A 15,165-nucleotide genomic window follows, 5' to 3' on the forward strand; every position below is an offset into this window, starting at 1 on the left:
TAAATGCCAGCGGCATTTAATAGGAAAACAATCGCGGGCTTAGCGCCGCTTTATTGTTAGCCGCAGGTCCTGGCTATAATACACAGCCATCACCTGCCGGGTATGGGACAGGCTCAATGGGTGAGCCCGCTCTTTACACCCACTTCCGACTTATGTACATGTACTGCTAATGTAGTGAAGGGGTTAAGTGAGAGGGGGCATTGCCAGTGTAAGCCAAGTAGATGGCTGACATTGTGATTACATAATCACACACAGCTCTGCAGTGATATCAGAATTAACAGTACAGCAGAGCTATCACAGTGAACCTTGTCCCATTACAAACATATTTGCATTGCAGATGTCCTCTCATAGTGCTTTAGCTTCCATCTCACAGGCAGCAAGTGTGGTGGGGGGAGGGGTAGAACAGCAGAGCTGACAGCACTGCAAATGTGTTTGCTAGGTTCAATTATACAATACTATGTTGGTTATAACCAGGCATAGGTCTGCAGCATAGCTGACTGCACTATGAGAGGGCAGCTATAGATGCAAATGTGGTTGTAATTTGGCAAAGTTCATTTCTGCTGCACTGTGTTAGCACTGCTATACTGGGTTAGTTCTGATCTCACTTCAAAACTGTGTGCGATTATGAGAGCAAAGTGTCAGTCATTACTTGGTTCATACTGGTAACTTCCCCTTTCATTTAAAATAATCTGGAGGCAGATTCTCACATAGATCTATGTCCAGCTCATAGCCTGGAACAGCTCATTTGCATATAAGAAAAACATGGATTTCTTTGGAATTAAACATCGGATGACAGATATCAATGTATCATTTTATTCAACTTTCTACGTCCTGACTTGCATACCTATGTAAATAACTTAGGAAAGTTGATCCCGCTGACAAATCTAATTTAAACCATGCATGTTGATTAGTTCAAGTAGTCTTGTAAACTTGCTATTTGCCAGCATCTTTATAGATAAAACCTCACTAGAAAGCCTAGGGTATAAAAATTAAGGTCCCTAATTTGCCTATATTTGTTTATATTAAAGTGCTCGCTGTTCTCTTTCTTCTACGTAGTATGTAGCACCCCGGGGTGCTAACACTTAACTAGCAGAATAAGACTCATACATTTAGCGCACTAGTCTCCCCAACTTGTTTCATCATCAGGAGATAGGACACTGGCCTTGTGGCAGTGCCACCATTTCTGATGAAGAACACTATATCTGCCAAAGAAGTTTTACCCATAAATTTTCAATAGAATGGAGATCAGGGCTTTGTGATGGTCACTCCAAAACATTGACTTTGTTATACTTCAGCGACTTTGTGACAGAATGTTTCAGGTCATTGTCCATTTGGAAGACCCTTTTCCGCCCAAGCTTTAACTTCCTGGCTGATGTCTTGAGTTGCTGCTTCAGTATTGCCACATAATCTTCTTTTCTCATGATGCCATCTATTTTGTGAAGTGCACCAGTCCCTCCTGCAGCAAAACGACCCCAAAACATGATGCTGTCACCTGTGTCTCACAGTTGAGATGGGGTTCTTAGGCTTCCAAGCTTCTCCCTTTTTCCTCCAAGCATAACGATGGTCATTATGCCCAAAAATTTCCATTTTAGTTTCATAAGACCACAGGACATGTCTCCAAAAATTAAGATCTTTGTTCCTGTGTGCATTTGCAAACATTAATATGAATTTTGAATGCTTCTTTTGGAGTAATGGCGTCTTCCTGGCAGAGTGGTCTTTCAGCCCATGTTGATACAGTACTCGTTTCACTAAGGATATTGACACAATCTTACCAGCCTCTGTCATCTTCTTCACAAGGTCTTTTGCTTTTGTCCTTGGGTTGATATGCACATGACGACCAAAGCACATTCGGCTGGACATTCCTATCTTGTTTGTACTTGCGTATAATTGTTTGTAGAGATGAAAGAGGCACCTTCAGGTATCTTGAAATCGTACCCAAGGATGAACCAGACTTGTGCAGGTCCACAATTCTCTTCCTGATCTCTTGGGTGATTTCTTGAGGCTTTCCTATGATGCCACACAAAGAAGAAGAGTGTTTCAGGAGTGCATTAACCACTTTACCCCCAAGGGTGGTTTGCGCGTTCATGACAGGGCCAATTTTTACAATTCTGACCACTGTCCCTTTATGAGGTAATAACTCTGGTACGCTTTTATGGATCCCAGTGATTCTGACACGGTTTTCTCGGGACATATTGTACTTCATGTTAGTGGTAAAATTTCAATCATATAACTTGCGTTTATTTTTGAAAAAAATGTAAATTTGGCAAAAATTTTGAAAATTTCACAATTTTCCAACTTTGAATTTGTATGCCCTTAAATCACAGAGATATGGCACACAAACAACTTATTAAATAACATTTCCTACATGTTTACTTTGTATAAGCACAATTTGGGAACAAAAATTTTTATTTGTTAGGAAGTTATAAGGGTTAAAAGTTGACCAGCAATTTCTCATTTTTACAACACCATTTTATTTTTAGGGACCACATCACATTTAGAGTCACTTTGAAGGGTCTATATGATAGAAAATACCCAAAAGTGACACCATTCTAAAAACTGCACCATTCAAGGTGCTCTAAACCACATTCAAGAAGTTTATTAACCCTTCAGGTGCTTCACAGGGATTTTCGAATGTTTAAAAAAATGAACATTTAACTTTTTTTCACAAAAAAATCAATTCAGGTCCAATTTTTTTTATTTTACCAAGGGTAACAGGAGAAATTGGACTGCAAAAGTTATTGTGCAATTTGTCGTGAGTATGCAGATACCTGATATGTGGGGGGGAACCACTGTTTCGGGGGAAATAGCAGAGCTCAAAAGGTAAGGAGCGTTGTTTGACTTTTTCAAAATTGGCTGGAATACGGATCGGACGCCATGTCACGTTTGGAGAGCCCCTGATGTGCCTAAACAGTGGAATCCCCTCACAAGTGACCCCATTTTGGAAAGTAGACTCCCCCAAGGAACTTATCTAGATATGTGGTGAGAACTTTGAACCTCCAAGGGCTTCACAGAAGTTTATAACGTTCAGCCATACAATTAGAAAATCATATTTTTTCCACAAAAATGATCTTTTCACCCCCAATGTTTATTTTCCCAAGGGTTATAGAACCCCAAAGGTTATTGTGCAATTTGTCCTGAGTACGCTGATACCTCATAAGTGGGGTAAACGACTATTTGGGCGCATGGCAGAGCTCAGAAGGGAAGCAGCGCCATTTGACATTTTTGGCTGGAATTGAGATCGGATGCCATGTCAAGTTTGGAAAGCCCCTGATGTGCCTAAACAGTGAAACCCCCCCCACAAATGACATTATTTTGGAAAATGGACCCCCCACAAGGAACTGATCTAGATGTGTGGTGAGAATTTTGAACCCCCAAGGGCTTCACAGAAGTTTATAATGTACAACCGTAAAATTAAAAAATCATATTTTTTCCAAAAAAATGATCTTTTCACCCCCAATTGTTATTTTCCCAAGGATAACAGGACCCCAAAAGTTATTATGCAATTTGTCCTGAGTACGCTGATACCCCACATGTGGGGGTAAACCACTATTTGGGCGCATGGCAGAGCCCGGAAGGGAAGCAGTGCCATTTGATTTTTTTGGTTGAAACTGAGATCGGATGCCATGCCACGTTTGGAAAGCCCCTGATGTGCCTAAACAGTGGAAACCCCACACAAATGACACCATTTTGGAAACTAGACCCCCAAGGAACTTATCTAGATGTGTGGTGAGCACTTTGAACCCCCAAGGGCTTCACAGAAGTTTATAATGCCCGGGCATGAAAATAAAAAAAATCTAATTTTTTCCACAAACATGATCTTTTAGTCCCCAAATTTTTTTTTATTTTCCCAAGTGTAACAGGAGAAATTGGACCACAAAAGTTGTTTTCCAAATTGTACTGAGTACACTGAAATCTCATATGTGGGAGAAAACTACTGCATGGGCACACGTCGGGGCTCGGAAGGGAAGTAGTGAAGTTTTGGAATGCAGACATTGAAGGAATGGTCTGCGGGTGTCATGTCGCCTTTGAAGAGCCTCTGATGTGCCTAAACTGTTGAAACCCCCTACAAGTGAACCCATTTTGGAAACTAGACCCCCAAGGAACTTATCTAGATGTGTGGTGAGCACTTTGAACAACCAAGTGCTTCACAGAAGTTTATAACGTAAAGCCATAAAAATAAAAAAATCTATTTTTCTTCCTCAAAATGATATTTTGCCCCCAATTTTTTATTTTCCCAAGGGTAACAGGAGAAATTGGACACCAAAAGTTGTTGTGCAATTTGTCCTGAGTAGGCTGATACCCCATATGTGGGGGTAAACCACTGTTTGGGCACATGGCAGAGCTTGGAAGGGAAGGAGCACCGTTTGACTTTTTCAACGCAGAATTGGCTGGAATTGAGATCAGACACCATGTTGCATTTGTAGAGCACTTGATGTGCCTAAACAGTGGAAACCCCCCAATTCTAACTCCAACCCTAACCCCAACACACCCCTAACCCTAATCTCACCCCTAACCCTGACCCTAGCCCTAACTCTAGCCCTAACCCTAATCCTAATGGGAAAATGGAAATAAATACATTTTTTAAAATTTTTATTATTTTTCCCTAACTAAGGGGGTGATAAAGGGGGGTTTCATTTACTATTTATAGTGGGGTTTTATGTTTGGCAGCTGTCATATGCTAAAAGATGCTTTTTATTGTAAAAACAGTTTTTGCATCTCCACATTTTGAGAGCTATAATTTTTCCATATTTTGACCCACCAAGTCATGTGAGGTCTTATTTTTTGTGGGACGAGTTGACGTTTTTATTGGTACCATTTTTGGGCGCGTGACTTTTTTGATCGCTTTTTATTCCGATTTTTGGGACGCAGAATGAACAAAAACCAGCATTTCATGAATTTCTTTTGGGGGATGCTGTTATGAATGAGTCACCGTAGGAGGCAAAAACAGAAATGCTAGCTAAGTCCAGAAAATCAGAGAAGTTGGCAGCTATCGGATTGCAGACCCCTGAACCTATCAACAACAACTAGCAGTAGCCGTGGGGGGTTCCTACGATGCCCTAGACCCCTCGATCACAGCCGGAGAACTGCCTAGCCTAAAGACAGAAAGGGAAATCTAAACTGCCCCAGAGCAGACCCCAAAGCAATAGGCAGCCCCCAACATATAATGACAGTGATGCAAGAAGAAAAAACACTAACACAGATAGAAAGATAGACTGAGCAAATGATGGGGCCCAAGCTAACTAGACAGGACAGGATAGGAAAGCTGCTGTCTGCAATCCACGAAAAACCCTATGAAAATAAGAGCCAACAGACTGACAGGGAAAAAGGCCCTGAAGACGCTAGGCTTCAAAAAGACTATTCAGTACTCAGGTATTTTCTGAAAACAGTGCAACCGACAAAAAGGGAATTCAGCTAACCCCAGCAGGGAATGGCAGAATCCAGAAAAGCAAGGCAAACTAAAACCAAAACACAAATGCAAAAAGGCAAAGCAGAAAACTTAGCTTTTGAGGAGCAGGAATCAGACTGGTCTCCTAGAATTCCACAGAGAAATCACCAGCGAGGAGGAAGGGCGTCGGCTGCCTTATATCCAGTCAGAGATCTCCGTCACCCAGTCATCCTCTCCCAGCTCAGGTGCTTGGTAATCAGCCTCACTACCTTCCTTCACCAGAAGAGGGAGTTCATCAGACCTCAATGGTGAAGGGGAAAATTAACTCATAACAGTACCTCCCCCTTGAGGAGGGGTCATCGAACCCTCATCCACGCCACCAGGGCGATCAGGGTGAGCCCGATGAAAGGCACGCACCAATCTTTTGGCATGAATATCAGAGGCAGAGACCCAGGAATTATCCTCCTGACCATAACCCTTCCACTTAACCAAATACTGGAGTCTCCGTCTAGCCAGACGGGAATCCAGTATCTTCTCTACCTCATATTCCATGTTACCTTCAACCAATACAGGGTCCGGAGGTGCCACCCCAGGAACTACTGGTTCAACAAACCTCTTCAACAAGGACTTATGAAACACATTATGGATTTTAAATGTGACAGGAAGAGCCAAACGAAAAGAGATCGGATTAATGATCTCCAAAATCTTGTAAGGCCCAATAAATCTAGTCTTAAACTTAGGAGAAGCTACCTTCATAGCGATATTTTTTGCGGACAACCAAACCATATCACCCACCTAAAACTGGGGACCAACGGTCCTATGTCGGTTGGAAAACCGCTGGGCCTTTTCCTGGGAGAGAGATAACTTATCTACCACTTAGTCCCAGATCTGCTGCATTCTCTCCGCCACAGTGTCAACACCTGGGCAGGCAGAAGGCTCCACCTGCCCTGAAGAAAATCGAGGATGAAACCCAAAGTTACAAAAAAAGGTGACATCAAAGTGGCAGAACTAGCTCTACTATTTAAAGCAAATTCAGCCAAGGGCAAAAATGAAACCCAATCATCCTGATCAGCGGAAATAAAACATCTCATATACGACTCCAAGGTCTGGTTTGTTCTCTCCGTCTGCCCATTGGTCTGAGGGTGAAACGCAGAGGAGAAGGACAACTGAATTCCCAGTTTGGAACAGAACATCCTCCAAAATCTAGACACAAACTGAACTCCTCTGTCAGATACAATGTTCTCAGGAATCCCGTGCAAGCGAACCACCTGTTGCAAAAACAGGGGCACCAACTCAGAAGAAGATGGCAACTTAGGGAGTTGTACAAGATGAACCATCTTAGAGAACCTATCACAAATCACCCAAATAACAGTCATTCTCTGAGAGACAGGCATATCAGAGATGAAATCCATTGAAATATGGGTCCATGGCCTCCTGGGGACCGGCAAAGGCATCAACAACCCACTAGAGCGAGAACAAGGTTTAGACCAGGAGCAAGTCCCACAGGACTGCACAAAATTCCTGACATCACGAGACAAGGCGGGCCACCAAAAAGACCGACTCACCAGATCTCTAGTACCAAAAATATCTGGATGACCAGCCAATGCAGAGCAATGAACTTCAGACATCACTCTCTTCTTCCACTGGTCAGGAACATACAACTTTCCACTGGGACAACGCTCAGGTTTGTCCTCCTGGAACTCTTCCAGAGCACGTCTCAAATCGGGCGAGATGGCAGAAAGAACTACCCCTTCGCCTAAGATGGTAGCAGGCTTGGTCACCACAGGAGAATCAGCAAAGAAGCTCCTAGAAAGAGCATCAGCCTTGACATTCTTAGTGCCAGGAAGAAAAGAGACCACAAAATCAAAAAGTGTAAAAAACAAGGCCCATCTAATCTGTCTAGGGTTCAAGCGTTTGGTCGACTCCAGGTAAATCAAATTCTTGTGGTCAGTGAGGACCACGACTTGATGTTTAGCTCCCTCCAACCAATGTCTCCACTCCTCAAATGCCCATTTCATGGCCAACAGTTCCCGATTCCCCACATCATAGTTACGTTCGGATGGGGAGAACTTTCGGGAAAAGAAAGCACAGGGATTCATTTTAGATGTTACAGGATCCTTTTGGGACAAAACAGCTCCTGCACCAATCTCAGAAGCGTCCACCTCTACCTGGAACGGGAGTGAGACATCAGGTTGCCGCAAAACCGGGGCAGAAGTGAATCTTCGCTTCAGCTCCTGAAAGGAAGAAAGCCTCCGGAGACCAATTCAACACATCAGCACCCTTCTTAGTCAGATCAGTCAATGGCTTGGCAATACTAGAAAATTTTGCTAAAAATTTCCGATAAAAATTAGCAAAACCCAAAAACTTCTGAAGGGCCTTCAAAGAAGTGGGCTGAACCCAATCATAAATGGCCTGTACCTTGGCCGGATCCATTTCAATAGTTCACGGAGCCAAAATAAATCCCAAAAATGAAATCCTCTGTACTCCAAAAAGGCATTTCGATCCTTTGACATACAGGGAATTCTCCCTCAAGATCCGGAACACCGTCCGAACATGTTCCACATGAGAATCCCAATCCTTGGAGAAGATCAAAATATCATCCAGATAGATAATCAAAAAATTATCCACAAAGTCTCCGAAAGTGTCGTTCATGAAGCACTGGAAGACAGAAGGGGCATTAGTGAGCCCAAAAGGCATCACCAGGTACTCAAAATGTCCCTCTGGAGTATTAAACGCTGTCTTCCATTCATCCCCATGCTTAATGCGGATAAGATTATACGCCCCCTGAGGTCAAGCTTGGTAAACCAGCAAGCACCTTTAACTCTGGAGAATAGATCTGAAATCAGGGGTAACGGATACTGATATTTAATAGTAATTTTGTTGAGGGCACGATAATCAATACAAGGCCTTAATGAACCATCTTTTTTGGCCACGAAAAAAAACCCAGCACCTAATGGTGAAGAGGATGGTCTAATATGACCCTTCTCCAACGCCTCCTTAATATAGGATCGCATAGCCTCGTGCTCGGGTACAGATAAATTGAAGAGCTGACCCTTGGGAAATTTACATCCCGGGCTCAGTTCAATTGCACTGTCATAACTCCTATGAGGAGGCAAAGACGCAGACTCATTCTCACTAAATACATCATAAAAGTCCGCCAAATAGTCAGGAACATCATGCGACTGAGGAGAGGTGGAAAAAACCGGAGCCTCACTAAGGGCACACCGACAACCCCAACTCACCACAGACACAGATTTCCAGTCCAAAACTGGATTATGAATTTGCAACCAGGGAAACCCCAGAACAATGGTATCATGCAAATTATGCAACACCAAAAATCTGCAATTTTCTTGATGGTTTGGGGCGACCCGCATTACCACCTGGGTCCAAAACTGAGGTTTATTTTTCGCCAAATGAGTAGCATCAATCCCCCTCAAAGGGATAGGCGTCCGCAGAGGTGTCATAGGAAATCCACAACATTTAGAAAAATCCATGTCCATTAGGTTCAGGGCTGCTCCCGAATCCACAAAAGCCTTGGCGGAAAATGTGGACAGGGAGCAGATCAGAGTAATTGCCAGAAGAAACTTAGGTTGAACACCACCCAGAGAAAACGTGTGTGCAAAACGTTTCTCTCGTTTAGGACAGACAGAAATAATATGCGAGGCATCTCCACAAAAAAAACACAGCTTATTACGCTTTCTGAACTTCTGACGTTGCTCCCTGGACAAAACTCTATCACATTGCATAGGTTCAGACACTTGTTCAACAGGTGGCAAAACCTCTCATGCAGTCCTGTGTTCACGTAAACGCCGATCAACCTGAATGGCTAATGACATAGAATCGTCCAGACCAGAGGGAACAGGAAATCCCACCATAGTATCTTTTACGGCTTCTGACAAACCCTTCCGAAAGAGAGCTGCCAAGGCATTATCATTCCAGGCAGTAAGGACCGCCCACTTTCAGAATTTTTGACAGTACAATTCTGCAGAATCTCGACCCTGGCTCAATGCCAACAGGGTCTTTTCAGCCTGATCAATAGCATTAGGTTCGTCATACAACAACCCCAAGGCTTGAAAAAATGCGTTCACATTAGTCAGAATAGGATCATCTGGTTTCAAAGAAAACGCCCAATCCTGGGGATCGCCACGCAGCAAAGAGATGACAATTTTAACCTGCTGCGCGGAGCTCCCTGACGAGTTAGGCCTCAAGGCAAAAAATAATTTACAATTAATTTTGAAATTCAAAAATTTAGACCAATCCCCAAAAAACACATCAGGAGTAGGGATCTTTGGTTCAGCAGCATGTGAATGAGCAAGGTAGGCGGAAATTTCCCGCACTTCCGCAGCAAGCTGCTCCACACGATCAGACAATTGCTTTATCTCCATTGAGAGAAAAAAAAATCCCCCTACGGCCTCAGAGATATAGAGGAAAAAATAAACACACCTTTTTTTTTTAATTCATTCCTGCTATTGAGTACTCTTGGATCTGCGGAATGGCTGGTGATTCTGTTATAAATGAGTCACCGTAGGAGGCAAAAACAGAGATGCTAGCTAAGTCCAGAAAACCAGAGAAGTTGGCAGCTATCGGATTGCAGACCCCTGAACCTATCAACAACAACTAGCAGTAGCCGTGGGGGATTCCTACGATGCCCTAGACCCCTCGATCACAGCCGGAGAACTGCCTAGCCTAAAGACAGAAAGGGAAATCTAAACTGCCCCAGAGCAGACCCCAAAGCAATAGGCAGCCCCCAACATATAATGACGGTGAAGCAAGAAGAAAAAACACTAACACAGATAGATAGACTGAGCAAATGATGGGGCCCAAGCTAACTAGACAGGACAGGATAGGAAAGCTGCTGTCTGCAATCTGCGAAAAACCCTATGAAAATAAGAGCCAACAGACTGACAGGGAAAAGGCCCTGAAGACGCTAGGCTTCAAAAAGACTATGTCAGTACTCAGGTATTTTCTGAAGACAGAGCAACCGACAAAAAGGGAATTCAGCTCACCCCAGCAGGGAATGGCAGAATCCAGAAAAGCAAGGCAAACTAAAACCAAAACACAAATGCACAAAGGCAAAGCAGAAAACTTAGCTTTTGAGGAGCAGGAATCAGACTGGTCTCCTAGAATTCCACAGAGAAATCACCAGCGAGGAGGAAGGGCGTCGGCTGCCTTATATCCAGTCAGAGATCCCCGTCGCCTAGTCATCCTCTCCCAGCTCAGGTGCTTGGTAATCAGCCTCACTACCTTCCTTCACCAGAAGAGGAAGTTCATCAGACCTCAATGGTGAAGGGGAAAATTAACTCATAACAGGATGAGTTTACACCATTCTGAGTGTGGTAAAATTGATAAAGCGGTTTTATTCTTCGCGTCAGTACGATTACAGCAATACCTCATTTATGTCTTTTTTTATGTTTTAGCGCTTTTATGCAATGAAAGCAATTTTATATAAAAAATAATTATTTTGCATCGCTTTATTCTGCGAGCTATAACTTTTTTATTTTTTCGCTGATGATGCTGTATGGCGGCTCGTTTTTTGCGGGAAAAGATGACATACCATGGTTATTTATAGCCATCTTTTTCATCGCGTGTTATTGCACTTTTTGTTCGGTGGTATGATGATAAAGCATTATTTTTTGCTTTGTTTTTTATTTTTTAAGGGGTTCACTAAAGGGGTTAACTAGGGGAACAGTTTTATAGGGCAGGTCTTTACATACTCGGCGATTCTAAATATGTGTACTTTTATTTTTTTTTTATTTCCAAAAAATGAATTTATTAGGGAATATTATTATTTTTTTATTTTATTTAGTGATTTTTTTATAAATTATTTTTACACGTATTTTTTTTCACTTTATTTTATTGTCCTGGGGGGGACATTACTGTAATGTGTCAGATTGCTGATCTGACAGTTTGCACAGTACTCTGTCAGATCAGCGATCTGACAGGTGCTGCTGCAGGCTTTCTCAGCCCTGCTCTCTGCAGGCACTGAGGAAGCCGCCTCCCTGCAGGTTTCCGAAGATCCCCACGGCCATCTTGGATCCAGGGGCAGGCAGGGAAAGAGACCCTTGGAGCAGCACAGAACATTGCGCTGCTCCGGGGGTCTCAGGGAAGCACGCAGGGAGCCCCCTCCCTGCCAATGCTTCCTTAATCCCCCTGGTACACTGCGATCATGTTTGATCGCAGTGTGCCAAGGGTTAATGTGCCGGGGCCGGTCCGTGACCACTCCTGACACATAGTGCCGGGTGTCAGCTATGATGATCAGCTAACACCCGGCCGCTATCAGTGGCACCGCCCCGGGAGCACCACTGTTCACTTAGATATACTATGCCGTCCCCGGTCATACGGGCCCCGGTACCGTGGACGGGATAGTGCATCTGATGTCAGAAAGGGGTTAAAATACATCCACAGGTGTGTCTCTAATTAACTCATATGTTGCCAAAATGAGAACAACACGACTACAATCTGTGCCTGAGAAAGCATAGTTCTCATCCCATGTGTAAACATATTTCAGCCTGGTTGTCATTTTCCAGAACAGTTATCTTGTTCCACACAATAGATATCCTGTTTTAATCACTTAGACACTGCAGGGTGCTGCTGCTTCAAAGGGGATTTTAATTAGTTTTTGTCACTTCTGAGCTATATGTAATTTATGCTCTTCCCATATGTTAAACATGTGGTCGTACTTCTGAGAGGGACGGCCAGGGCCATAGTTGTGGCTGAGAATATCGTATCTTGCTCACCCTGGTCTCCCGTCACATACAAAGACTGTTCTTTAATCAGTGTACCTGCCTCTCTGTTCTCTGCACCTTCAGGGTCTCCTCTGATTTGCAGAAGACCCCTTCCATATGTTTGCACACAAGCACAGACACAATCCAGTTGCAACTTAAAACGTAGAACTTTACTTTTTCCTTTTCACAGTACATCCTTGTCAGATACAACATCAGCATGGGGTTCCATACAGTCCACATTCTCCATTTTCTTTGCACTTCTTCCTACGGCCTTCAGTACGTGCCAGGGTCGTACCGCCTCTTGCGGTAACGTAGCGTCCTCCCTGATCAGACTCACCACACTTAGGAGTTCCCTCATCCATTTTGCCCCAGATACAAGGGCATCTACCCATGCAGTGAAATGCCACATTGTAGAGCCACCTGCGTCAGCCTCAGCTGTAGTCTCTGTTCCACCACTGCTGTCAGTCTGCTGCTAAAGCTGTACTTCTGGCCCACTGGATGGCTGGGTTCCTTGCTTCAACATTGTGTGGTCCCTGTATAGCCTAGTCTCTAACCCACCCAAGCTGTCTGGGCACCCTGTCCCTACTGAACTAACCAGGAAACTGTTCTGCCTTATCACAGTTAACCCTCCTATGTTAACTATCTCCTATACTAGTTTCCTATTCCTACTATACAATTTACCCTCATCTAGTGTCTTAACTGAGGTACTACGCTTTCCCTATGTTACAACATTATACAGTACATTCCTAAACACATAGAGGAATATAAATATTTATATATATATAAATATATATATATATATATATATATATATACACACACAGTTATACATAAAGGAAAGGAGTGGAATAATACACGGTCCCGGTACACCCCTTACACTTCCAAAAAAGATTTAGATTATTTAGATTGTCAGCTCTTTATCCTGGAGATTTTATGGATTTAAATTTTTCCATGACACCCCCAATATATGACACAATGAGCAATTGATTGTATATGCTCACCTGACTTTTGACCCAGAACAACTCCGTACTTGTAAGGGTGGTTTCACATTAGCGCTTTTTAAGCGCACGCACGGCCGGGGGTAGCTCCGCCCCCGAGCCGGCTCTCTGCCCGGCGTGCCCGCCCCTTGCTTGTAGCGCCGCCTCCTAGCGCACAGCGGCGCCTGCGATCGGCGCACCCTATCTTTAGCATAGGGTGCGCAGATCATGCGCAGGCCGTGCGCTAGTTGCGCTTTGACCTGCTCTGCGCACTTTTGACGGTGCGCCGTGCACGCCAAAATCCGAAAAGTTTGATTTTGGCGCGCACGGCGCACCGTCAAAAGTGCGCAGCGCAGGTCAAAGCGCAACTAGCGCATGGCCTGCGCACGATCTGCGCACCCTATGCTAAAGATAGGGTGCGCCGATCGCAGGCGCCGCTGTGCGCTAGGAGGCGGCGCTACAAGCAAGGGGCGGGCACGCCGGGCAGAGAGCCGGCTCGGGGGCGGAGCTACCCCCGGCCGTGCGTGCGCTTAAAAAGTGCGAATGTGAAACCAGCCTAAGAATGAAGGGCTGCTGCTCAGACCACTGATCCACACACCAATAAGAAGAACCATATTCAAACCAAACAGGAAAAAGATTGGTGATTCAAGGGGGCTGCCACAGAGTGAATACAAGAGTGTATGTTCTCTGGATCCTTATTCATTTATACAATGCGTTTCAAAGTTGGGCTGTCTTCTTCATCAGATATAGTGTTCTTCATCAGGTATGGCGGTGCTGCCACAGATTGAAGACAAGGGTGTATGTTCTGTGGATCCTTATTCATTCATACAATGTGTTTCGAAGTTGGGTTGACTTCTTCATCAGATATAGTGTTCTTCATCAGGTATGGTGGTGCTGCCACAGAGTAAACTCAAGGGTGTATGTTCTCTTGATGTTTATTCATTTGTACAATGCATCGGGTTGACTTTTCATCAGGTATAGTAACTATGCCTAGTGAAAAAGTCTACCCAACTTCAAAATGCATTGCATGAATGAATGAATAAAGATCCAGAGATCATGCACCATTGTCTTTACTCTGTGGCAGTGCCCAGGTATAACAGCTCTTTTTCCTGTTTGGTTTGAATATAAATGCGTATGTCTGTGCTATACATATATTTTATGTATTTGGATATTTTCCCAACTTTCGTATCAAGCTTATAATACAATACTTTGCTATGTTGGACAGTCCCATACACAATTACTGTGTGACCTCCACTTAATTCAAACTTTTGTGGATGAGTAAAAAGTTGCAATTATTGGTCAAACCCTTTAATTTTAGACTAGACCTAAATATTATACATTCCAATGGAAAACAGTTGCTTTTTATCAGATCAGTCATCAAGCACACAGAGCTAGCAATGTTTAACATTTCTTCATTGCATTACAGTTATGGCTAAAAATAAACCTATTTGCACAGACCATTAAACCAGAATGGCCGTCAAAGTATTAAACAGTTTACAAAAGTTTTACATCCACTGCTTTTATAACAAAAGCAATTAGAGTAACTGAGTTATGCAGGAAGATTGCCAGAAAGTAGATCAACCACCTTAAAGAAACATTGATACTTGCAAGTAAGTGTGATGTTTGAAATGATGATCTTGTTTCCACACTTCTAACTTCTGTGATAATGCTTTGCCATTAGCTGTCTCATACATCCTAATTTCATACATAAAAGAACAGAAAATGGGTTTATCATGACTGAGAGGAGCCAGAAGACTACAGCGTCTGCTTTCTCCTAATCCTGCACTGATTAGAAGAACTTCATCTGCTTATTAAACGGTGTAAATTTATTTTGCAGTGCAGGGGTTAATCTGCTTAGTTGATAGCTCCTGAAGGCTTTACTGCATTTAGGCTTTTAGCTGTGCACAATTAGCCACCCCCATCTCCTATATAATCTGGGCCTTGGCTAGCACTCATTGTCTGAGTAGCTTATCCTGAATGGCTGGAGGTTGTTGGTGGTTTTTGGAGTAGGTGGTTGGTGGATTTATCTGTGACTGTTGCTAGGTTTTGAGTGTGTGTTTTTCTCCTACTTTGGTTT

This window comes from Dendrobates tinctorius, unplaced genomic scaffold (genome assembly GCF_039654945.1).
Source record: "Dendrobates tinctorius isolate UK_male_01 unplaced genomic scaffold, ASM3965494v1 ptg000011l, whole genome shotgun sequence".
Classification (NCBI taxonomy): domain Eukaryota; kingdom Metazoa; phylum Chordata; class Amphibia; order Anura; family Dendrobatidae; genus Dendrobates; species Dendrobates tinctorius.